Raw genomic sequence first — 26,647 nt, 5'->3', positions numbered from 1 at the left:
GTGACACTAAAATCACCAACAATCCTCCCCCATTTTAGTGTAACCCTTGAACAAACATAACCTTTATCAAACAAAACAAACTAGTACATAATGAAAATATCGAAATGATTAAATTTCCACTTAGTATCATCCATTTGCAAATACTCGAGAATCAGCGTGTTCTAAGAATTGAACCCATCAACCCATTTGAATACCAGAAACAAAAATACATACTAGTTTATTGAATTTCTAGCAAATTACAACTTGTCACTATTATAAAGTCGTGTGTCCCAATCCTCTCATGATCGTATCAAGTTCAAGTCCACCTCTTGAAATGCGGCTACACTTCACAATCACGTAGGTAACTCCTTTCCATGTATCTGCACATACATTTATCAAAGGAATTATTAAGAAGTTAAACTTCAACCTGGCTAACATGCAGAACCTAACACATACCTGGGATGAATACTTCATGTGTTCCAATCTATAAGTATGATCTTTCCACATTGAATTCAACTCCTAACATTATATTAGGAGGGAATTAGGTGTCTCATCATTATAGAATGAAATGGACTTTAATCCCATCCCGATTACAGACTTGTGCACTAAGTCTCTTGTCAGACCTTTAGTCAAGTGATCTGCTAAATTTTGTTGCGATTTCACAAACACAACTGAAATCACACCATTCATGATTAGTTTTCTAATCATACTATGTCTAACACCTAAGTGTCTAGACTTGCCATTATAAACCTGGCTATATGCCTTAGCCAAAGCGGCTGCACTATCACAAAGGATAGAAATATGTGCTATTGGTTTAGACCACAAAGGAATCTCATAGACTAAATTCCTTAGCCACTCTACTTCTTTACCAGCAGCTGCTAACGCAACAAACTCAGATTCCATTGTCGAGTTTGTAATGCAAGATTGCTTCTTGGAAGCCCAAGAAATGACACCTCCCCCAAGCAAGAATACCCAACCAGAAGTTGAGGAATGGTCCTCCATGTTGGTTATCCAACTTGCATCCGAATGACCTTCTAAAACCGAAGGACTTCCCATATAACTCAAGCCATAATCCATGGTTCCCTTGAGATATTTAAACACTCTATTCACTGCTTGCCAATGTTGAGCACTAGGATTACTAGTGTACCTGCTCAACTTACCCACAACAAAAGCAATATCAGGTCTGGTACTTGTCATGGCATACATCAAGCTACCGATAGACTTAGAATATTCCAATTGTGAAATAGGAACACCATTATTTGGCATTAATTTCAAACTTGGGTCCATATGGGTACTCACAGGAGAACAGTCGGTAAAATTAAACCACTTGACAATTTTCTTAATATAATGACTTTGAGTCATTACCAAACCTTTGTTCATCCTTTTAATTCTTATTCCAAGAATTACATCAGCTTCTCGTAAATCTTTCATAGAAAACTAAGATGATAACAATTTCTTTGTTTCGTCTACTTGATTTTGGTCGGTACCAAAAATCAAAATGTCATCTACATATAAGCAAATGATCACCCCAACTTTAGTAGCATCATCAAATCTACTATAAACACATTTGTCACATTGGTTTGTCTTGAAACCAGAGGACAAAATAACTTCATCAAATTTCTTATGCCATTGTTTAGGCGTTTGTTTCAGCCCATACAAAGATTTGACAAGTTTACAAACCATATGCTCTTTACCGGGCATAATAAAACCTTCAGGTTGTTTCATGTAAACTTCCTCGTCAAGATCACCATTTAAAAAGGCTGTTTTCACATCCATTTAATGAATAACCAAATTGTGGATACTTTCTAAAGCAATCAACAATCTAATAGTAGCAATACGTGCAACCGGAGCATACGTATCAAAGTAGTCAATACCGGGTTTTTGTCTAAAACCTTGAATGACTAACCGGGCTTTGAACTTGTCAATAGTCCCATTAACATTCATTTTCTTTTTGAAAATCCATTTGCAACCGAGTGGTTTAGAACCTGGAGGCAAATCAGACAACACCCATGGGTTGTTCTCAAGAATTGATGACATTTGATCAATTGCTTCCTTCCAAAAGGCACTATCACGAGACTCTATGGCCTCTTGATAAGTCTTAGGATCATCTTCAATACTATAGCAATAAGAGTATTCTAGATTAATTTCATCTCTTGGACCTTCCACCAAATACAGTTGGAAGTCGGATCCGAATTTTTTCGCAATATTGCCTCTTTTGCTTTTACGAAGCTCTTGTGGTTCTTGCACATGACCACCATCTTGACTTTCTGAATTTTGCTCTTTAAGAGCACCAAAAGTCAGATCCTTAGGCCTTTGAATCGATGAAAACCACATCTCATCAAAAATTGCATCTCGTGATTCGATAACAGTGTTAACCGAAACCGAATCATTAGGTTCTATTACATAAAACCTATATGCCTTGGAATGTTCAGCATATCCAATGAATATGCAATCAATTCCACGTTCTCCCAAATTCTTCTTTTTGGGCTCGGTGCGTTTTAGAACTGCCCGACATCCCCAAACCTGAAAATAACTCAAATTCGGTTTTTTCTTGAACCAAAGTTAATATGGGATTGTTTTGTTCCTTTTATTTGGAACCCTATTTAATAAATAGTAGGCCGTTAACATGGCCTATCCCCAAAATCATTCACTCAATCCCGAGTAAGACAACATTTGAGTTTCCATTTCCTTTAAAACTCGATTTTTGCGTTCAACAATACCATTCTGTTGGGGCGTGTAAGGTGTCGTGGTCTCATGAATGATACCCAGTAATTGGAAGTATATGGGATCCATATATTCACCTCCCCTATCAATCCTGAGACATTTAACCGAAATGCCCAATTGCAATTCCACCTCGGTTTTGTATATTTTGAATTTATCTAAGGCTTCATCCTTAGAATGCAACAAATACACATAGCAAAACTGAGTGCAGTCATCAATAAAAGTGATCACATACTTTTTATTTCCCAAAGAATGAGTGGAGTGGAAATCACACAGGTCACGGTGTACAAGTTCCAAAACAGCTGAATTTCTAGTGACATTAGGAAATGGCTGTTTTGTCACTTTTGTAAGCATGCATGTTTTACATTTATCAGATGTCATATCAAAGGCTGGAATTAATCCATCTTTTGACTTCTCATGCATCCTTCTAAAGTTGACATGACCTAATCTTACATGCCAAAGCATAGATTTATCAACATTAGAAGCAGAAGCTACAAATGCAGAATTCTGAACAGGAAATAATTTGTCAACAATATTCAAACGAAACATTCTATTATTTAAATATCCAAAGCCAACAAACATTCCACCCTTAGACAAAACAAACTTATTCGACTCAATAACTTGTTTAAAACCATCAGAATTCAAACAACTAGAGCTAACAAGATTCTTGCAAATCTTGGGAACAAACAAAACATCAAATAACCTAATTATCTTTCCAGAAGTAAATTCAAGACACACGACACCTAAACCACAAATAGGAATAAAAGAATCTTCTCCCATTTTCATCACCGACCCATCTTCAAGCGGAGTTAATGTTTCAAACATCCGTTTATCCTTGCATACATGGTTCGTTGCACCGGAGTCGATCCACCAAGCAACATCATCATCCTGCACATAGAATGATTCAGGAATAAATGAAACATAATAAACAGAATTCTGATTAGAATTATCAAAGTTAGTCAAAAACTGACCTCCTTTAACTTGGGGCGAAGACCCGTTCACTTTCCCATTGGATCCACTGTTTCCAGCACCATTGTTGCCCAAATTCACACGACAATCACGCTTGCAATGCCCAACTTGATTGCACCTCCAACAAACCAAATCCTTTCTCTTTTTGTTGGAGTTGCTTGGGACATGTTCCTTCTTACGTTTGCCATGTCCTTTGTGGTTCTGGTTCCTTGGTTTGTTTTCAACCATATGAACCGAGGGCTGTCCAGGTTCAACTTTTCCTTTGGGTTTTTCAGATTTGTCACTTTCCTTCGCACGAAGAGATTCTTCAATACGAATGTGACTAGCAAGTTGAACCAATGACAGTTCCTCCTTTTGATGTTTCAAGTTATGTTTGAAGTCTTTCCAGGACGGAGGCAGTTTGTCAATGATAGTGAAAAAAGCAATGGATTCATCCATATTCATACGGTGCAGTTTAAACTGACCGTATATGCCAAGGAGTTCATTGTACTGTTCAGTGACAGACCTTGAATCTTCCATCTTATAATTATTAAAGTCACTGACCAGAAACTTCTAGCTAGAAGCATCCTCAGTAATGTATTTCAGTTCAAGGGTGTCCTACAACTCCTTGGCACACAAGGCTTCACTATGGATATCAAATAATGCATCAGACATACCGTTTAGAATGTGACCTTTGCAAATGTAGTCATCGTTGTCCCACTTCTGTCTCTTTCTTGTCTCTTCAGCCGTCTCAACAACACCTTCTGCAGGCTCTTCTGGTCTTGGAGTAGTCAGCACGTATGCTGCTTTCAGAGTAGTCAACATGAAGTGCATCTTTTTCTTCCAACGCCTGAAGTCGACACCTTCGAACTTCTCCAGTTTGGAAAACTTGGTAGTCATCTTGCGGATTGAGTCACCCATCTCCAGGAACAGGAAATATCAGTTCGATTGTTGGGAATATTAGGGTTTGTAGTGGAGATCTGGATACCGACTTGGATCGTGACATCACTTTCCGAACTGATATTTCTACCCTATTCCTGGGTTACAAGAAATTCAGCCTAGGATAATCCAAGTGGACACTTACAATTCTAGGCACAGAAATTGTAAGCCAAAATGCTAGAGGATTCTGTGAAAGTGTGATGAAAAATGAGAGCTTAAGATCGTAACCCTCTTCTGAAAAGAAGAGTCGTTTATATAATAAACGATATTAGGGTTTCATTAGGTTGGGCCGTCATTAGTTGCTTTGGAAGCAAGTAATATTAATCCGGATTTAATGAGGATTTAGGGTTACCAAAACTAACGAGTTTCGTTAGTTTTACCATAAACAACCTCAAGAAATTGAATTTTCCACTATGGTCCCATATGAAAATGAATTAGAGACATCCAACAGCCACCCTAGCGGGACCCCAGCCAGGGGCTCTGCCCCTTGGACCCCGCTAGGGGCGCTGCCCCTAGACCCCGCCAAAGGGGTGCTGCCCCTTTGGAAACCCCGGACCCCCTGACTAGTCGTCGAACCGGCTTTTAATTCGATCTTATACATGTGTGCACTCCACACAACCCCCGTACATGTAATAGAGTACAAATCATGAAGCCCCTTAGCTCACATGTTAGTTCCAGTTACTTAAAATGACATGGTGACACAAAAATCACCAACAATCCTCCCCCATTTTAGTGTAACCCTTGAACAAACATAACCTTTATCAAACAAACCAAACTAGTACATAATGAAAATATCGAAACGATTGAATTTCCACTTAGTATCATACATTTGCAAATACTCGAGAATTAGGGTGTTCTAGGAATTGAACCCATCAACCCATTTGAATACCAGAAAGTAAAGTACATACTAGTTTATTGAATTTCTAGCAAATTACAACTTGACACTATTATAAAGCCGTGTGTCCCAATCCTCTCATGATCGTATCAAGGTCAAGTCCACAACCTCTTGAAATGCGGCTACACTTCACAAGCACGTAGGTAACTCCTTTCCATTTATCTGTACATACATTTACCAAAGGAATTATTAAGAAGTTAAACTTCAACCTGGCTAACATGCAGAACCGAACACATACCTGGGATGAATACTTCATGTGTTCCAATCTATAAGTATGAGCTTTCCACATTGAATTCAACTCTTAACATTATATTAGGAGGGAATTGGGTGTCTCATCATTATATAATTAAATGGACTTTAATCCCATCCCGATTACAGACTTGTGCACTAAGTCTCTTGTCAGACCTTTAGTCAAGTGATCTGCCAAATTTTGTTGCGATTTCACAAACTCAACCGAAATCACACCATTCATGATTAGTTCTCTAATCATACTATGTCTAACACCTAAGTGTCTAGACTTGCCATTATAAACCTGGCTATATGCCTTAGCCAAAGCGGCTGCACTATCACAAAGGATAGAAATAGGTGCTATCGGTTTAGACCACAAAGGAATCTCATAGACTAAATTCCTTAGCCACTCTACTTCTTTACCAGCAGCTGCTAACGCAACAAACTCAGATTCCATTGTCGAGTTTGTAATGCAAGATTGCTTCTTGGAAGCCCAAGAAATGACACCTCCCCCAAGCAAGAATACCCAACCAGAAGTTGAGGAATGGTCCTCCATGTTGCTTATCCAACTTGCATCCAAATGACCTTCTAAAACCGAAGGACTTCCCATATAACTCAAGCCATAATCCATGGTTCCCTTGAGATATTTAAACACTCTATTCACTACTTGCCAATGTTGAGCACTAGGATTACTAGTGTACCTGCTCAACTTACCCACAACAAAAGCAATATCAAGTCTGGTACTTGTCATGGCATACATCAAGCTACCGATAGACTTAGAATATTCCAATTGTGAAATAGGAACACCATTATTTGGCATTAATTTCAAACTTGGGTCCATATGAGTACTCACAGGAGAACAGTCGGTAAAATTAAACCGCTTGACAATTTTCTCAATATAATGACTTTGAGTCATTACCAAACCTTTGTTCATCCTTTTAATTCTTATTCCAAGAATTACATCAGCCTCTCTTAAATCTTTCATAGAAAACTTAGATGATAACAATTTCTTTGTTTCATCTACCTGATTTTGGTCGGTACCAAAAATCAACATGCCATCTACATATAAGCAAATGATCACCCCAACTTTAGTAGCATCATCAAATCTACTATAAACACATTTGTCACATTGGTTTGTCTTGAAACCAGAGGACAAAATAACTTCATCAAATTTCTTATGCCATTGTTTAAGCGCTTGTTTCAGCCCATACAAAGATTTGACAAGTTTACAAACCATATGCTCTTTACCGGGCATAATAAAACCTTCAGGTTGTTTCATGTAAACTTCCTCGTCAAGATCACCATTTAAAAATGCTGTTTTCACATCCATTTGATGAATAACCAGATTGTGGATACTTGCCAAAGCAATCAACAATCTAATAGTAGCAATACATGCAACCGGAGCATACGTATCAAAGTAGTCAATACCGGGGTTTTGTCTAAAACCTTGAATGACTAACTGGGCTTTGAACTTGTCAATAGTGCCATTAACATTCATTTTCTTTTTGAAAATCCATTTGCAACCGAGTGGTTTAGAACTTGGAGGCAAATCAGACAACACCCATGTGTTGTTCTCAAGAATTGATGACATTTTATCACCAATTGTTTCCTTCCAAAAGGCACTATCACGAGACTCTATGGCCTCTTGATAAGTCTTAGGATCATCTTCAATACTATAGCAATAAGAGTATTCAAGATTAATTTCATCTCTTGAACCTTCCACCAAATACAGTTCGAAGTCGGATCCGAAATTTTTCGCAATATTGCCTCTTTTGCTTTTACGAAGCTCTTGTGGTTCTTGCACATGACCACCATCTTGACTTTCTGAATTTTGCTCTTTAAGAGCACCAAAAGTCAGATCCTTAGGCCTTTGAATCGATGAAAACCGCATCTCATCAAAAATTGCATCTCGTGATTCGATAACAGTGTTAACCGAAACCGAATCATTAGGTTCTATTACATAAAACCTATATGCCTTGGAATGTTCAGCATATCCAATGAATATGCAATCAATTCCACGTTCTCCCAAATTCTTCTTTTTGGACTCGGTGCGTTTTACAACTGTCCGACATCCCTAAACCCGAAAATAACTCAAATTCGGTTTTTTCTTGAACCAAAGTTCATATGGGACTGTTTTTTCATTTTATTTGGAATTCTATTTAATAAATAGCAGACCGTTAACATGTTCTACCTTAAAATATTGTTTTAGGTTATATAACAAAATTTAAATCCCGCTCGTATTTGACAAAAGGAATATATCATATTTATACAAAGAATCATCTCTGTATATAGCCTTATAATTATTCTGCAATAAACAATCTATTTTTAAAACATATGTGTATATATTGTGTTTGCTTTCGTTCTTATGGAGACCCAATCATGCCGACATACTTCACACTCGATCTTTCACTCATAAATAAAAACTAATTATTTTATAACGTGATATACCTTTGGAGTATTAGCTGCCTGCTGCCCTTGCACACATTATCTTTAAATCCTTCGTGCACGTACACCATTATTTGCTCTTTGTTAATGCAATAAATATTATATAAATAATAACAACTCGGATACAATTATTATACCACATGCTTCTACTTATGTGTTACATGTAAAACAAATTTTAATCATCAATATTGGAATTGTCTGCGCATCATGTTTGAGATGATACCATTAAAAATGATACCCACAAATTATACATACAAAAGAGAAATACAAACTTTTACAAAATCAAACAAATGGCTTCCCGAAACATGCTGGATGCCCGGATTCATAAGTAGAATAATTTAAGACTTGTGCGGAAGATCATGAATAAAAAATAGAGAGAGAACTGATTGGGGGTGAAGTACCGGTTGTCTTCAAACTAAAATGTTAAAAATGTATTTAAAGAGAAACATTACTATCAAACTAATTAATTAAGGTGGTGTTTGTGACATCCCCTAATTTCTCGGCCAGAAAAAACCGATTTCGTTTATGCTTTATAAATTAAAATCAGAGTAATCCTTTTAAAAGGTGTTGCGGAATTTGTTCCCATAAAAACATGATAATTATATTATCAAATCATTTCTGAAGAAATGTATTTTATTCAGTTAAACCATTGGGATGTCATCGTCAATATAAAACATAAGCATAAACAGAACTTACACTCACTTACACTAGTGATCTACATCTCTCTCTCTTAGTGTAAAGTAACTTCGTATCGATACCTGTGATACAAACAAACTGAGTGGGTCAGGCTTGGGAGCCTGGTGAGCATATAGGGTATTCAACCCACAATAAATAATTTATTATGCTTAAACATCAAACAATCAACCCAATTACTCAATCCCCATTATCTTATTTATTTCTTAAGGATTTACCCTAAGAATCAAATCTCACTCATTCCTAAGGATTCATCCTAAGGAATAGGCACGAAGTCCATCGCTGTCCAAGGTTTATACTACAAGCACTAACAAACGTCGATTAACTATCGACTATCCTTCATCCTATCATTCCTCATAATTGACCTAAGGAATTTATCTAGAGTCTATTGCTACCAAGGTTCATACAACAGGCACTACGTCACATAGTCGCCAGGGTTTATACAATAGTCACTAAGTCTCATAGTCGCTAGGGTTTATACAATAGGCACTACGTCTCATAGTCGCCAGAGTTTATACAATAGGCACTACGTCTCATAGTCGCCAGGGTTTATCTAATAGGCACGAAGTCACATCGTCGCCAGGATTTATCTAATAGGCACGAAGTCACATCGTCGCCAGGGTTTATCTAATAGACACGAAGCCACATCATCGCCAGGGTTTATCTAATAGGCACGAAGTCACATCGTCGCCAGGGTTTATCTAATAGGCACGAAGTCACATCGTCGCCAAGGTTTATACAACAGGCACTAAGTCCATAGCTGCCAACGTACTAAATACATAGCTACCAACGTACATCTATACTGTACTAAATTCATAGCTACTAGCGTACATCTATACTGTACTTTTATCCCTCCTACTTTATCTACCCATGTTTTACCCAACATATTTGAAGATAAAATATATATACATTTTAAATCATTTTAAATCATTTTAAACATGTATAAAACATTCATTCAACACCCATCTCGAATAAACAAACAACATATATACACATAGCACGTATTTTATATAAAATACTTTATATCTATGTGTAAGATGAAAGTGACTACACACTCACTTGATTTGATGATAATCAGGCAGCAATTCGTTTCCTAAAACGTTCGTTTCTAATAAAACCGAGAGTTTTATTGAGAAACCGGGCTCTGCGAGGGTCGGGTCTCGAAACCGAAAAAATAAATTTCCCGGGCTTCTCGGGTACTCCGGGGCGTATTCCGGGGATTATAATCGATACCGGGGCTTCGGGGGGACGTCGAGATAGCCAAAATATTGAAAAAGGGGCCAAAATTGCCAATTTCCTAAAAGTAGCCGGGCAATCTCGCATGCCTTGTATTTATAGGCGAGGGTTCGGACCGAGGGGGGGCAGGTGGCAGCAGGTGGCTCGCATGCGAGGCTCCAAGTGGCTCGTGCGAGGCTCGGACACGCGACGACACTCGGCATCTTCGGATTGGACCAGCGAAGCTCAGATCGAAGAGTCACTGTACACGCGTCGGATGTGCGAGGGCCGAGACTTCGGTCGAATCCGGAAGCGACACGCCTCGCCAGCTGGTCTCGGGTGACTCAGCAATTCGGACACGTGGCTCGAATGACTCACCGATTTCGGACACGTGGCACTCATTCAGCGAAGGTGACGTGGCCGAAGCCACCTATGCGAAATTTCTCGGTTTTCGCGCCAAAACTTCTAAAATCCATAACTTTCGCATACGAGCTCCGTTTTTGATGTTCTTTATATGCACGCGTAGGTAAAATTACGCTCTACAACTTTCGTTTAGACTTCGTCGGCTAATTTTGAATTAATTTTTATATTATTATTTTTAACAGACCGGGACAAGAAATCCGTTAAAAATTCATAACTTCTTCATCCGACGTCCGTTTTCGTCTGTCTTTTTACCGTTGTGCTACAAATGACGAGACCTTCGATTCTCGTTTAGGTCGTGTTGGCTAAAAATCACTCGATCTAAAATTCGAGTTTTTAGCTGTCTACTGCTAAGCTGAAACTTCGAAAAATCATAACTTCCTAATACGAAATCAGATTTGGGCGTTCTTTTTATACATACTCTCGGTTTAACGAGCACTACGACTTTCATTTAGATCACTAAGGCTAAAAAGTAGTTTATCAAAAACTCACTTTTTACGACATTCGGCACCGTGCCGGTTTGTCGCGAAACTTCGACAGGTCATAACTTCTTCGTTATAACTCGGATTTCGGCATTCTTTATATATCTGGAAACCTTGAGACATATACTACAACTTGGTTAAGATTAATCCTTCTAAATAATCTTCCATCAAAAAGTCATTTTTGATGTTTATCGTCTCTAAATTGACTAGCTCGGATCTACGGGCGTTACAATGTTTTTCTTTTTTGCTATTTTTTTTCTTTTATGTCTGAAGGCCGGAAGACATTTGAGGAAAACATTGCTTCTTTTTCAGAGTACAAAACATATAAAAATATCTTTTTTGATAGATAATAACTTGCTTGATTCTTCAAATGACAATTACATAGGAACATATAAAAATACCTAAATCCTAAGCTCCTTGGACCTAAACCCGAACCCTACACATTAACACCCCCATAGTCTGATCGGGAGGATACGATTAAACTGGAAAACAAATACATAGAACATAAAACATAGTTAAAGATAAAAAGCAGGAACTAGAGCTCTGATGAAGTCGATGTCTGGGAGGGTTCCGATGATTTTGACTACATTGGATCTTATGTGCAGAAGAGGGAGGTCGGTGGAGATCAAGAATTGGACGAACCAGCAGGAGCTGCGGCAATGGCAACGACTAGATCTTGAGGAATTGGCGGTGACGATGGCTATAACAGTTATAATTAGATGCAACGGTGGCAAAGAAGAACCGATGCTTGGAGAAAATCAACGCCAGAAGTAGCTAGGGTTTTCTTTAGGTGAAGATAGAGAAGAAGATTTGAGAAGAAAGAAAACCGGACAACCTTGTGGAGAGAGGGAGACTCCAACATATATAGAGACATAAGGGATCGTGTCACACCAATTTGGGATACATTAATATTTTTGACATCTTTTTTCTAGAATACAAAAAAGTAGCATTTGATTTTGAAAGACATCTTATAAGTTCCAACTCTAATATTATTTTTCTTATTCCACGTCCATAGCCACTACCACATCCACCACCACCTCCATCCCTGCAGCCATCACTATCATAACCGACACCAACACCGCCACCATCACAACCTCCGCTACCACCACTACCACCTACAACACCACTTTCGCCACTACTACCACTACCACCGCTAACACTAGCAACGTTGCCATCGGCACCACCATTATCATCTCTTTTAATATTATCCAAAATTTTGTATGGTTAATGAGTGTATGTATATTTGTTTTGTTTGTTTAGTGTCATCAGTGAGAAGATTAGTATTATTTATGCAACCTAAATACTTTTAAAAACAAACAATATTTTTTTTGTAGATACAAACTCTTGGTCCACGTTTACTTCTATAGATATGGAAAAATAATGTAGATATTTTATATTTTCAAAAACAAATAAAAAAGTTACTTATTTTTTAATATTTGTGTTGACATGCATAAAATGATATCTCTATATCTATGATCTAAATGTGTACAACAAATGGATTTAGAGTTACATCATAACTTGGTGGTTGACATAAGCTATAATCTTTGTAATTACATTACACCCTCTTTTCACAACCTCTTCATCTATTCAAAAACTTTCTAATGGTAGCTCGTTCTTCATGCTCCTATAAGACACAGAAATTTACTTTTCTTACTTCATTCACCATGTTGGTGGATTTCTTAGCGATCACTCATGATTCTAGTATCTTTTTCCTCAAGCATCTCTTAGAATCTTCCCTACCATTTTCTCTTCTTGTCGAGTTATCATTTCAATCAACATAACTTGACTATAATTTAAAACATTTGGATCGAATTGCACTTCAATGTTTTTTCATCCACCGCATTCTATACAACAATTGGAACTCTACTTTTTTTTTCACCATTTAGACAAATTTTACATGTTAATTCTCAATACAACAAATAACATTTAATGTTAAGCATATAGAATCCTAGTCCTTTTTAAAACACTATAGTTTAAGTCCAAATACTAAACTTGATACAGTTTGAAACATCATTTGTGTGGGTGATTTTAAAGATGCTTAATAAATCCAATTTCAATTCCAATTCGAATTAGATGTAGTACTTGCAAAAATCATTTGGTTCCAAAAGTCTAAAATTATGTTAATTTTAATAGCATACGAGAAAGTAGCAATGGATAACAAAACAAGAGTTACAAGTGTTTTACTATAAAAGTTGTGGTTTTCTAAAAGTCCATGATCTTCTATGTTTTTTCCTCCATGAAATATAATCTAACTGTATCTCAAAATACAAGTGTTAGGGGTGGATAATCACAATGAGAATACTCGAGGTGAACTCTTCAAGAATAATGGGTGGTTATGATAATCAAATTTCAAAGGAAAACCCTAAAAATAAATTTTAATATCAAAAATGATTTTATATACATTAAAATTTTAATATAAATTAATATCATAAGTACAAAGATATTTTAGCAAGAAAGAAGTATGCAATGCATATACAACTACACTCAAACCTAATTCAATATCATACCCAAGCTCCCAAACAATGAAATGTACTCCAAGCTTATGTATAGATTGCATAAAACCTAACTACACAAATTTTGCCTACAAATAAAACTAGCTACTAGTGTCCATCATACTAGACCACATATAGATCAGCAAGTCTACACATGCACATGACAACTGTTTAGAATGCTGTAACGTCCCAATTTATCAAAATAAAATTTTAATTTTTAAACTGGTATAAACACTCATTTTCATAAAGGTACTTCCAAAGCAAAACAACTAGTTCATAAAATGAAATCCGTAAATGAGAGTTATAACGAAAGTATCACAGAATCTCCAATCATAAAACTATCGTTGTGTGTGTACAATCACTCCTTTGCATCCCTACAAACTAATAAAGTACCTGGAAAACATTTAATCCACAACTATAGGCACAAATCTTAGTGAGTTCCCCGAAGTATTACATACATCACATCAGAGAAACACATATATAACAATTATGGTTTATCAGCAACCCTATGGACTATCAACAACCTTGAGTTATCATCAACTCAAGTACAACAATTTGGGTTATCAGCAACCCCGAGATATCGGTAGCTTAAATACAACAACTTGGGTTATCAACAACCTAAGCTATCAACAACTCATATACAAAAATCAGGTTATCAGCAACCCCGAGCTATCAACAGTTCACATACATCATATGATATAGGTAAAATAGTGAGAAAACTCATCTGATCTAAACCACATAAGCTCAACAACAACATCAACAACAGAAGAACAAACACAAGCTATCTAATGCCAAACAGAGACTAGCCCTTAGTCAAATACTCAATTCTACCAAAGTTTAACCAAAAGTCAATCTGGTAAAAAATTCAACGATCAATGGTCAAAGGCTCATCACGCTGTGGTAAACCTTTAGCCGCGTCGTGTCCAGGATAAGATAAAACACACGTGGGACCTCTCATCCACCGTGTAACATCCCGATGTGAGGTAATTCAATTCATTTATATTGCATTTGGTCCCAATGTTCAAGAGATGTATGCAAAAGGGCCTTAAGGGCATTGTTGTAATTTAAGGGCTTCGGAGTACGCCATGTGTGTGTGGTGTACACTGAGTGTACTAGCTAAATGAGGAAACACTAATTTTTAGGGTTTGGCTGGTATTTAATCATCCTTATGGCCTCATTTCCTTTAACCTTATCAGCCTCCACCTTCTCATTCGTGTTTGAAGCCTTAGTTTACCTTGAGAAGCCATTTATAGCCTAAAAGTGTGTGTTTGTGTGCTTACAAGAAGAAGAAGGAAGCCAAGCTCATCCTTGAAGAGTGAAGCACTTTGGATCTGGGATTTATTCTTCATTTGCAACCCTTCAAAGGTATAAAGCTTGCAACTTTGTCTTTCAATCATGTAGATATAGAAATGGGTGTCTTAGTGATGCTTTTTGGTCTCAAATGTCTTATCTTGAGCATGACTTGTTCTTGAAGATTTGAGTTGTCCTTTCAGACCCTAGGAGGGGTCCTAAGTCATAAAAATGAAGTCCTAATGGTTAGTTTTGCTCCATGCATCTTGCAGAAGGTCTTAATGGATTAAGACCTTGAGTTAAGCACTTAATGGGCATGTAGAGTCATAAAGTTGGAAACTTTATGACTCTAGAGTATATTTGAGCATTGGATCTGAAATATGGACGTAAGTGCTTAATCCATTAAGCACTTATTGAGTTTTGATGTATGTGATAGTACGCCCCGTGTACTCGGAGTATGCCCTACGTACGAGGTCAACCACCCCGATGGTGGTCAACTGTGAGGGTTTAGAGTACGCTCAGCGTACCTTCGGAGCACGCCCCGCGTACTCGCACTGGGTCAATCCGATTGAGTTGACTCGGTTGGGTTGACTCGGCTGGGTTGACTCGGTTGACTTAGTGGGTTGACCAGTTGAGTTTTACTTTGACTTTGGCCAAGTTTGACCTTAAGGGTATTTTGGGTACTTTGGATTTTGATGGAAATTGGTTATTTGATGGGAATAGTTGTCAGTTAGAGAGCTGAGATTCGGAGTCGAGACCACATCAACTTTTGTTCAGTTTGTGTGGTGAGTTCTACTCACTGTACTATTGGGTTGAAGGCACCAAGGCTGGCCCATTAGATTGTTATCCTAGTTTATCGCATGTTGGTATGCTGTAGTGATCTGTTAGATCTTTATCGTAGTAGATAGGATGATGTCATGCTTAGTGATTTGTAAGATCTGTCTGATTATCTGTTGACTAGTTATATGTATTCTTATATGTTATGTATATCTCAACATGGTTTATGTGTGGTTGGGTTAAGGCGGACCAGTGTAGACTGAATGCCAAGAGACCCAGGGCGTCCCGGATAGACTGCATACCCAAGAGGCATACTAGTCAGGATGAAGGCCCGAAGAACGTTCCAGATAGGCTGAAGGCCCGGTGAGGCGTACCAGTCATGTTGAAGGCTCTATGAGCGTACCAGATAGACTGTAGGCCGGTAGGGTGTTCCCGTTAGGATGAAGGATCTATATGCATGATGTCTATATTATGCTTATGTTATGTGTTGGTATTTTGGGGAACTCACTAAGTGTTGTCTTACAATTTTGTGTTATGTTTCTGGTACTTCAGAGGACCGCAGGAAGGAGAAGGCATGACCGTACACATCCTTATGTTTTGGAATTATGATTTTGGGAACCAACTTTATCCATTCCCATGGTTCAACCAACCAATATCTAGAATTTAAGTCTTATTGTTGTTTTTTGGAACCGGGAACCAGTAGGAACCGGCCCAAAATCGGGAACCGAACCGTACCAAAAATACGATGTGAAAGACACGTTTCTCGAATATATCCATCAAGGTAAATAAAACCAAATCTGTTTCAGCACTAAAAATTAGAAATATTTACAAATTTAGCATTCTGTCCAAAATTTAAAAGTTGCATAACTCACTCATTTTAAGCTGTATTGACCTGAATCTTTTTCCTACATGTTGTTTAGGTTTTGTAGATAATTTTAGACTATAAAAACGCTGGATTTGGTTAAAAATTGAATGAGTTACAAGCCCTGCAAGGAAGCATATCAAATCATATTTTATTTTTCTCTTTCAGCAATAAATCGCATTCTGATTTTTTTGTTAAAATTTGCATATCTCACTCATTTAAAGTTGTATTCACCTGATTATTTTTCCTACATGTTGTTTAGGTTTTGTAGATAATTTTAGACTATAAAAACGCTTGATTTGGTTAAAAATTGAATGACTTACATTTCTTGTAATATATCATACCAAGACATACCGGTTCCAACATCGAAGACCCGACAAAAACCAGAACCGGCGGTCCGGTTCAGTTCTAAATTTCAACCAATATGGTTCCCGGGCCGGGTCCAGTTCAGGCCGATTCTAGCCGGGTCGGTTCCATTGCTCATCCCTACTTTTTAGGACTCACATCTGTAGTTTGGACCTTTGGACTTAAGCATTAAGAGCTTAATGGAAAAGTTGGCTTAATGGGTGAGTACGCTGGACGTACAAGTCTATACGCGCAGCATACAAGCCAAACAGCGTGTACGCTTAGCGTACAACTGATTACGCCCTACGTACTCAGTCAGTTGGGCTTTGCCTCTTTTGGGCCTTTGATGGGCCACCTCTTTGGACCTTGTTGCTTTGAGCCTTAATGGGCCATTTGAGATCAAGCTTTTGGACTAAGAAAAATTATTGGGCTTTAGGGTAAGGCCCATATAGGGGGTTTGGGACCAATTTGGAAAATTGGGCCACAAGTGGGCCTTGGAGGATTATTTAGTATTGGGCCTTTTAGATTGTGGATTTGGGCCTTAGTCTTGGATCAAGCTAGCTCAGGGGTAAAATGGTCATTTTACCCCAAGTTTGGATTATTGGATATAGATTGGAACCCAAGTGTTAGTTGGGTGTTATTTTGTACTGATAGCTCGGGGAGTCGTCAGGACATCAGCTAAGGATCTTTAGTGAGATTAAGCCTTCGAGGTGAGTTTCCTCACTGGGTTAGCGGGTCTAAGGCACCAATATCGGACCTTATTGATTATGTTAGGATGCTAGGAGTCTGCATGACCCTTGCATGTATTATGTGCTGCTATGTATGTCGGATGGGGCCCGATGCTAGGCGAGGTCCGATGATTGATTTGTATGCTATTGTTTTATGATCATTGTATGTTTAGCATGATTATGTGATATATATATATATATATATATATATATATATATATATATATATATATATATATATTGTATGTGAATAGTGGGCGGGGCCTAAGAATAACAGATCTATATACCGGGCGAGGCTCGAAGTCGGGCGGGGCCCAAAGCCGAGTGGGAGTCGATACCAGGCGGGGCCCGGTGGAGGGCGGGGGCCTAGTGTATGATTTATTATGCATGGTATAGGGTAGTTTGGGGAACTCACTACGGTTTGTGCTTACAGTTTTCAGTTTATGTTTCAGGTACTTCCGGTTCCAAAGGGAAGAGGTTGGGTTGATTGCATCGCACACACCCCATGCATTCCACATTTGAGATTTCATTCTGATTTTTATGATATTTGATACACTTGTTTTATTTGGGATGTATGGATGATGTTTGGAATACTGTTTTACTTAAATTAAAAATGAAATTTTTGGATCATATTTTTGGGATGTTATAGAGTTTGAGCCATATAGAACCTTATTTATTACTTAATAAAACTTCTTTTTATTATTAATATTATGGAGTTTGAATAAGTTATAAAATCACCATTTTAGACTTATAATATTACAATTTCAAAATGTGTCATCTTTAACGTTTTAATAGAACCAGTTTTTATTTTAAAGTTATAACTTGTTACATCTTATGCTCTCATTTTGTAAATTGAAAACCAAACTCCATGTGATGTTTATTTTTTCCAAAAAATATTTTGAGTTTGTGAAAAGGTAAATTATCAACCATACAAACATTTACTTGAAAAATAAACAACACAAGCATGCATTTAACATAAACAAGCCTTGATCTAGTTAACACTTTTCTGAGCCAACACAAAAGTGTTAAGTCCCTCTTAAGGTACAGAGGGACCAAATATAACAACTTGTTCTTGATGTGATCTTCAAGCTCCCACTTGCAATGACAACCAACTTTGTTGCAATTTTATAAAGATTTTATAAAAGTTATGAACTTTTATAAAATATTCATAATACCGTGGGTCTCCATGGTTCTTCAAGAAATGACTTCCATCTTCATCTTGTTACATATTTTATAAAATAAATCTAGTCCAAAATTAATTTATAACATAAAAAATAACAAGAATAAAAACTAGCTACTTTTATTACATACTTTATGAATAAAAGAATATTACAATCCCTTTTTAACTAAATCACACAAACAACAATACAAATGGTCCAAGACATGTTTATGCTCTCTAAAATACATATAAACATAAAACAACCTTTGTTTTTCTAATACCACTTTAAGTTTTAAAAAATGCATGTAAGTTTTTGTCATATAAAATAACAATTAAGAAGTTGTCAAAGAAAATATGTATAAACTTATTTTTATACGAAAACAAGTTATGCATATTTCCCAAAAACTAAGATTTCCAAAAATCATAATATTTAACCAAACTTGCAAGGTAGCTCTTGATACCAATTGTTGGGTTTTATTTCAAAATTAGTTTCATAAACTAGTAAAATGGAAAACGGAAGACTTGTCACCAAAGATCGTCTTGCAAGTAATAGAAAGATAAATGCACAACCAAAGAAGGAAATGAATAAATAAGAACATTTGTAGTTCTTTACATCCTCTTGGGAGGATTGGAAGTTGATGAAGAATGTGGAAACCTTTGAGACACCAAAATGAACTCAGCTTTATTTAAGATGCTAGTCTTATGAAACTATTAAAACTCTTAAGCTTTAAGTTCATAAGCAAAGTATGAACTTAAAGAGAGAAAAATGAAAGTGTTATCTCAAGTGTAAAAGCAAAAACAAGAGAGAATGAGTATGCCAAGCATACTCACGGTTTTGGCATTTAAAAAGTTCAAAAATGAAAGCCTTTCATTCAATCTCTTAAAGTTAAAATAATACACATGATTCCTTAATCAATTAAGAACTCATGTCATAATAGAAACTTGTCCCCCATGCCTTTATGAACTAGCCATGCTTTTGATTAAACAAATCAAAAGGTCATGCTTCTTTTATTCTTTCTTATGAAGATATAAAAGAAGACAAAATTTTATAAATTTTGTAAACTTCTTTTATAAAATATAAACTTTGGCTTTTGGCTAAAAGTCAAAAGACTTTCTAATCCAAAATAATGTACATGACTTAATAAATCATATCATATCATATATTATGTTACTTGCTAATAAAAAAAATTCTTTTTTCCAAAAACTAAATAATTTTCAATTAATTATAAGAGTTTATTGAATATATAATAAAATCAATTTCTAATAAACAATCAGTTGTATCAAGTTATTTTTAGTGTGAGATATTAGTATCATATGTTAATTAACAATATCTTTTTAATATGACTCTTGAACATACAAGATCTTTCAGTAAGAGATCAACACAAGCACGGTTTTGTTCTTCGAACGCATGTTTCAACAAAACAAACAAGTTGTTGATTTATTCACAAAAGGATTATATGGTCCACAATTTAAAATACTTTTGTCTAAGTTGAACCTCAAGGACATTCACCAAGGATTATATGGTCCACAATTTAAAATACTTTTGTCTAAGTTGAACCTCAAGACCAAGGTTCAAATTGAGGGGAGAATGTTAGGACTCAGCACATGGAGAAATGTTTGTTACAATTCAGTTAGTTAGTTAGCTCATTTATAATTATTGTTAGATAGAGATAGTTATAGAATAGCAACAAACGTTTGTAATATACATAGAACGTAGTTACATCAATAACAATTAACAGATTTCAATCCAATTTACTCTCTACATTTGTTCTCTACATTCAGTTCATACTCATACTCTTAGAAAATCCATTGATACACTTCCCGATGCAGTATTTTAATTCGATATTCTTAGATTTAATATAAAGTTATAATTTTCTTGCCAAGCTTGGTGATCATCGATCCAATGAAGTCGCAATTCAAGTGCATCTAAATGAAATATCTTATTTAGAACCACTACTAGAAACATGGCTTTTAGAGACGGAAGAATCCGTCGCTATTCCGTCGCTAAATGTTGTTTGCGATGGATTAGCGACGGATTCACTCCATAGGTAATTAAAACGTGGCAAATAACTCAGCGAGGGTTTTAGCGACGGATCCGTTTTTCCTTGCGACAAGTTTAGCGACAGAATATCCGTCGCTAAATGTCACTCAATACATTTACTCAGGGCATTAGCGACAAAATTTGTTAAAGTCATTCCGTCGCTATTCTGTCGCAAATTTCTGTGATCAGTTTTTTTTCTTTAGCTAATCCCTTGCAAAATTCATATTCTATTTTTTTTTTCCGTCGCTGATCTGTCGCAAAAGTTAGACATGATTTTTTTCCTTAGCTAATCCCTTGCAAAATTCATACATTAATTATTTTTTTTCCGTCGCTGATCTGTCGCAAACTTTAGACATGATTTTTTTTCCGTAGCTAATCCCTCGCAAAATTCATGCATTAATTTTTTTTTGTCACTAATCCGTCGCGAACTTGTAATATCATTTTTTTTATTATGATTCTAAAAGAAAAAAATACTACAATCATCAAATTATTATACTAAAAACATCAAATAATGATACATCCAAACATTACAATACCAAAACTATAAAAGTTTACCAAAGTATCATTTAAAAAAATCAAAAAATAAAACTATGAAAGTAAATTGCTATTTCTTGCATTACCTGTTTCAAAGCTCCATCACCACACATCAAAGTTACTCTCCCGGATGATTTAAAAGTTGTCATTATTAACTCTTTTTGCTCCGGAGCCACCCTGACAAATACCTGATAATTGAAGTTGATTTTTTAGCTAAACAACTTCAAATAAAAAGTTTAAAATTTTACAAATTTGGTCCCTGTATCAAACTATTTTCTAGGTTTGGTCCAAGGGCAAAGTGGTCATTTTGAAAAAGCTAAACTGAGAGTTGAATCAAACAACCATGGTCTATATTGGCAACAAACTGATACAAAAAACAAAACCTGGACCAAAACCGAAAAATACAGTAAACCACAGGGACCAAAGTTGTAATTTAGTAAAAAAAAAGCTTCACAACCTTCACATATGGAATCACTTTAACAACAGCAGAAGTCTACAACAACATTTCAAAGCAGTCGCCTCCAATACAGAGGCCATGATCCTCAGCTAAAGCCTTAACTTCTTCCTCACTGCAAACAGAAAGCGGATAATGTATTTTTTTCAAAGTTGTACTTTCAAAAAAAATAAAAGTAGGATGCTATAATAAGCAAATAAATGAAAGTACATTGGTATTTCTTGTTACCTGTAGCTCACAGCCTCACAACTTCAGTTTCATCTGGTGAAACCCACTCATATCTTTCCTTGTTCTTTGTTGGAGCAAGAATCAAAGCTGGTTTTGAGATTAAAACTCTAATATGAAATTGGAAAATCAAATTAAAGAAACTAAGAGTTTGTTTCTTTTTTTTTTTCTCCATTAAGTCCTGTAGACAAAAGTGTTGCATACAAAATGCTTGTTTCTTTTCTAGACTGAATAAAATCATCTGAGTGAGAGAATGATCATTTTACCCTTGCATTCTAACAAACAATTTTCACTCGGTGATACTTACCAAGTCATGTGATGATTTTTTCAATTCAGCCAAGACACTAGCAGAATCTGCTCTGATAAGGCAATTAAATACCTGAAGTTTATTTATATAACAAAAATGTCAAAAAAAATCACTTATCATAGAAAAATGAAAACATGTTAATAAATTTATAGAAATATGAATTAAATTTAATATAAAGTTTAATAATTTATACCGCAAAACCAGCAAAAGTGAGCCCGGTTTCCACTACTTCCCTGTCCAAGTTTCTAGCTTCACTTACCTATAATAAATTGTGTAAGTGAAAACTAGAGATGCTAGAAGGGCAAAATAGTCAATAAGAAAAAAAATACTTACCGTCATATCAGGAAGGGGTTTATATGCTAGAGCAAGGACACGGGAGCCTTGTCGTGTGTACCTCTTGTAGGTGTTTATATAAAACGAGGGTATATCATTTAATCTTTCTTGAATGGTCTCTGGTGCACCCTAAAATAAACACCATTTAAAAAAATTTGAGAAAATTGAATAAAGGTAATACACCATAATATATTATATTATATTTAAGTATTTAACATTTTAAATACCTTCACAAACGCATAAAAATGCTCTTCTGTACGAATAACAACTGCCATTCTTTTCAAGTGGGATGCAAAGTGATGCCTTTGAACTATCTGAACCACTTATATATTAAAAAAAGTTGGTTATTAATTTCAACCAGTTATATATTAAAAAAATGTTAATTAGGGTTTTATTTCATTGATAACGGGTCTTACTTCTTAGACATGGCTTTCTCATCAGATTTATAGCTCCATTCTATCCCTTTGATTGCAGCCTACTCAAGAGGATCACCAACCTAAAAGCAATGGCATAAATATAAATATGCATAATGTATTTTCTTTATGATCATAATATTATAATTTGAGATTATATTATTATAATATTTTATAGACCAGTTTGTTGTCCACAAAAACAAGAATTTCCAAAGTTCAAGTTGGGATTTTTTTAGTGTCTGTTTCAAGATCTAAATAGGCACTCGGTCCACCAACTCCAGAGAATTCCTGGAAAAAAAAGCAAAAAAAAATGGGAGACTGGAAACAAAATTTTTACCATGAATGGCAGAATTGTAAATACCATGTCATCAGATGTCAATGTTCCCGTCTTGTCAAAACAACATATATCAACTTGCAAAAGAAATGGAGGGCAATATGGTCATTTGATATCCATCAATTAACAGTGTCAATTCCGACAAAAAGCATGACTAAATTGCATTTTAGGCACTAAAAATCGAAATATTGGACCATATTTGTAAAAATCAATAAACATAATGAACTAAAAATTTCATTTGCCTAAAAATACATGTAGTATAACTGTATAAGCTAAAAGACTTAATCCCAGATAAATGATCAAACTAGCTAAGAAACTGGGGCAAAATGGTCATTTTACAGTTTACACGCACTTAATATCCATCTATTGACAGTGTTAATGTCAGGGACTAAAAATACAATAAAAGCAACATTGCAGGGACCAGAAGTTAAAAATCAAAGTATTAAGCCATACCAGTAACAATCAACAAACACACAAGGTAGAAAACTATAACTTACCCAAATATAAATGTATTAGAAGCGAAAAGACATTAATCCCAGATTTAAGATCAAAATAGCAAAGACATGCTAAAACATAAAGCCATGGGGGACAAAATGGTCATTTTTACATGTAATTTAACATCCATCTAACTTCAAGTGTGAAGAAACTATGCTTTAGGGAACCAGAAGTTAAATATCAAACAACTGGACCATACCCGTAAAAATGAACAAACCACAGGGACTAAAAATACAATTTTAACTTTTACCACAAAAAGAAATGTTAATGCTCACCTTCCCAGCAAATGGTATACGAAAAGGCTCTGTACAAAATATACCATGTCTTGCTAGTGCAATCAATGAGGTATTAACAACTATTGACAACTCGATTGGCAATTCAGGGGGAATCACAGATGTTATAATTAAAGAACAGCTCAGAAGAAGCTTGTATCTACTCCTGTTTGGATCCTCAAGACCCTAAATCATGCAAAAATTACAGTTATAACCTTCACCACACCTTTAAAACACTAATAGATGTCAAATTTCAACACGAAGTTGAGAGCTTTATACCATAGGATACTAAAACAGAGCAAATATCACTTGAAGATTCTTCAATAAAAGAAAGGTAAACCAAGGGTAAAATGGTCAGAAAAGTGAAAAGCAAACCAGGGGCAAACAAAATGAACATGAAAAGAGACATGGTAAAGATTCTTCAATAAAAGAAAGGGAAATCTGAACATGTCAAAATAGATATGATGAGACAAGAAACTTGAATCAAGAAAAAGACATAAGAGAGACAAAAGAAGGTCAAATTCAGCTTCACCAAGATTGTACGAGTATTCCTTCCAAAGATAGCCTTTTGAGATCACTTCAAGAAAAGAACCAATAATTAGTGTAAGACATGATGGCTGTTGGAAGAAACACATAAATAAATAACAATTAACAGAAAGGTAGAAATGAACAAATTACAGAATGGTTACTACATAATTACAAAATTATGTATTTCAGAATTACATAAATGATAAAAATGAGAACAGATTGAATAATTAAAGCGATGGTAATTGAAGCAACAAGCAACATATAACATATTACAAATGATAAAGTACAGATTACATGGTACTGGATGGTGATATGGTCAATGAAACAACAAGTAACAGATAACAAATAAAATCATAGAATAGTTACAGAAATGGTAAACTAAATATGAGTACATAACTAGAGAATGACTAAAATACATAACTACAAAGTATTGGATGATGATATCCAAAATCCAATACTCTGTAATTATATATTTTAGCAATTCTCTAATTATGAAAAACAAGTTCATTCTTAGCACTAGGTTACAACATTGAGATCAATGTTAACAACACAAATTTACAGTAACAAGCAACTTCATTGAGTTCATTATGATGCTCAAAGGAACTTCATTGAGTTCATCTTAGCACTAAGATACAGTTACAATGTAAAATAACTCGTCATGATGATGTTGAAAAAGAAGAACAAACAACAAGTAGCATTGTTGCAGTATGCAGATAAATGAAGACTTATTAATGATGAGATGATGAGATGAAATAACTCGTCATGAGGATGTACTCGTCAATGTAAAATAAACTTGAGCTCTCAACTTTTAGCTTCTAGCAGAAGGGGTGTTGCTGGGTGGAGTTCCCGGAACAGGTGGATTTGATGCTGTTTTTTCTATTACTTTAAGTGAATCGAGTGCCAATCTAACCAAAATATGGAGTTCACACAACGTATTGGCATTGTTAGTTAGGGAAGATCCTCGTGTATGTAATGCTAAGAGATAAGAGGGATAATGATTGAAAAAGAAAAAAATAGGGAAATTAAACCCTAACGAAGTATATTATGCAATTGAACTAAAACTAACATAATATGTGACTAAAGCAAATAAAATCAAGAGATTTACCTGAATCGGAAGTTAAGGAATAATACTTTCAGATTAAAAATTGTGGAGGTTGCCAGAATCGGGAGCTGCAATGGTGAGTAGTGTCGTCATCTGTTCGAACAAAGATGGTGAGATAAAGCAGAACCGAAATTGGGTTAACAGATCGAAGGGAACTTACTCCAGAGTCCAGAGTGATAAAGCTGGAGGAAGGAAACTTAAATCACCTTCGTGAGAATGGAACTGGGTTATGCCAATTTCAGTGAGAGATTGGCGATAGAAAAAACAAAACACGGATACCCCAAATATAGTTTATGTCGCCGTTCTCTCGCTAAATGCGTACCGGATGACACAATTTTTTTATCCCTCGTTGAACCCTAGCTAAGTGCCTTCATTTTTTGACTGATTAGCGAGGACTAGTGGTCCGTCGATATTTACTTGCGAGATCCGTAGCTGAGCCCTCGGTAAATCCTCACTAATATTCCATATGTTAAATAAATAAAATAATTATCAAAAACATGGTAGATCTGTGGTAATTCCCTAGCTATAAGTCTAAATTTTGCTAGAGAATAAATCCGTAGCAAAATCCCTAGCTGAAACTCAAGTTTCTAGTAGTGAACTGAAACACCTAGTTGTTGAATCCTCATCGTTTTCTTATTTAAATAAAACATTCATACTAAGTAAAATGTTTAGTAAGAATAATATTATGGTTGAACAAAAAAAGTTCAAAATACATCTTTATAGTAGGCGGCATATGTTCTTAGATAATCAACTCACATTAGTTGTAGTAGTTTCCGTATTCCACGTCCAACAATGATTTGATACTTTAATGCCACCTAAAGGACCAAATTAATTAAGTAATTAACTACTACTTAACCTTTTAATGATTTAAATTGAGTTTATTAAACTTGATTAACTCATTTTATCATTTAGATAGTATTCCTAAGTTCATAGAAGAGTAACGGAAGCAAATATAGCTTCAACAGATAAAAAAGAAAAAAAATATATATAC

The 26,647-nt window shown here is 35.6% G+C and overlaps 1 long non-coding RNA gene and 1 pseudogene across 1 annotated transcript; both read right to left on the bottom strand.

Moving 5' to 3' along the window:
• Positions 1-332: 332 nt before the first annotated feature.
• Positions 333-1,266, bottom strand: LOC145105528 (secreted RxLR effector protein 161 pseudogene; annotated as a pseudogene).
• Positions 1,267-24,556: 23,290 nt separating this feature from the next.
• On the bottom strand, positions 24,557-25,914 carry LOC145106160 (uncharacterized). The gene is made up of 3 exons (XR_013707485.1): positions 25,817-25,914; positions 25,660-25,749; positions 24,557-24,603 (listed from the first exon to the last, which is right to left on the bottom strand). It is a non-coding gene; the product is annotated as an uncharacterized LOC145106160 (long non-coding RNA).
• Between the last annotated feature and the right edge of the window lie 733 nt (positions 25,915-26,647).

This window comes from Lactuca virosa, chromosome 4, assembly GCF_052849685.1.
Source record: "Lactuca virosa cultivar CGN04683 chromosome 4, Lactuca_virosa_CGN04683_v6, whole genome shotgun sequence".
Taxonomy (NCBI): Eukaryota; Viridiplantae; Streptophyta; class Magnoliopsida; order Asterales; family Asteraceae; genus Lactuca; species Lactuca virosa.
Note: the sequence above shows the minus strand (reverse complement) of the source record. Positions and strands in the feature narration are given on the sequence as shown.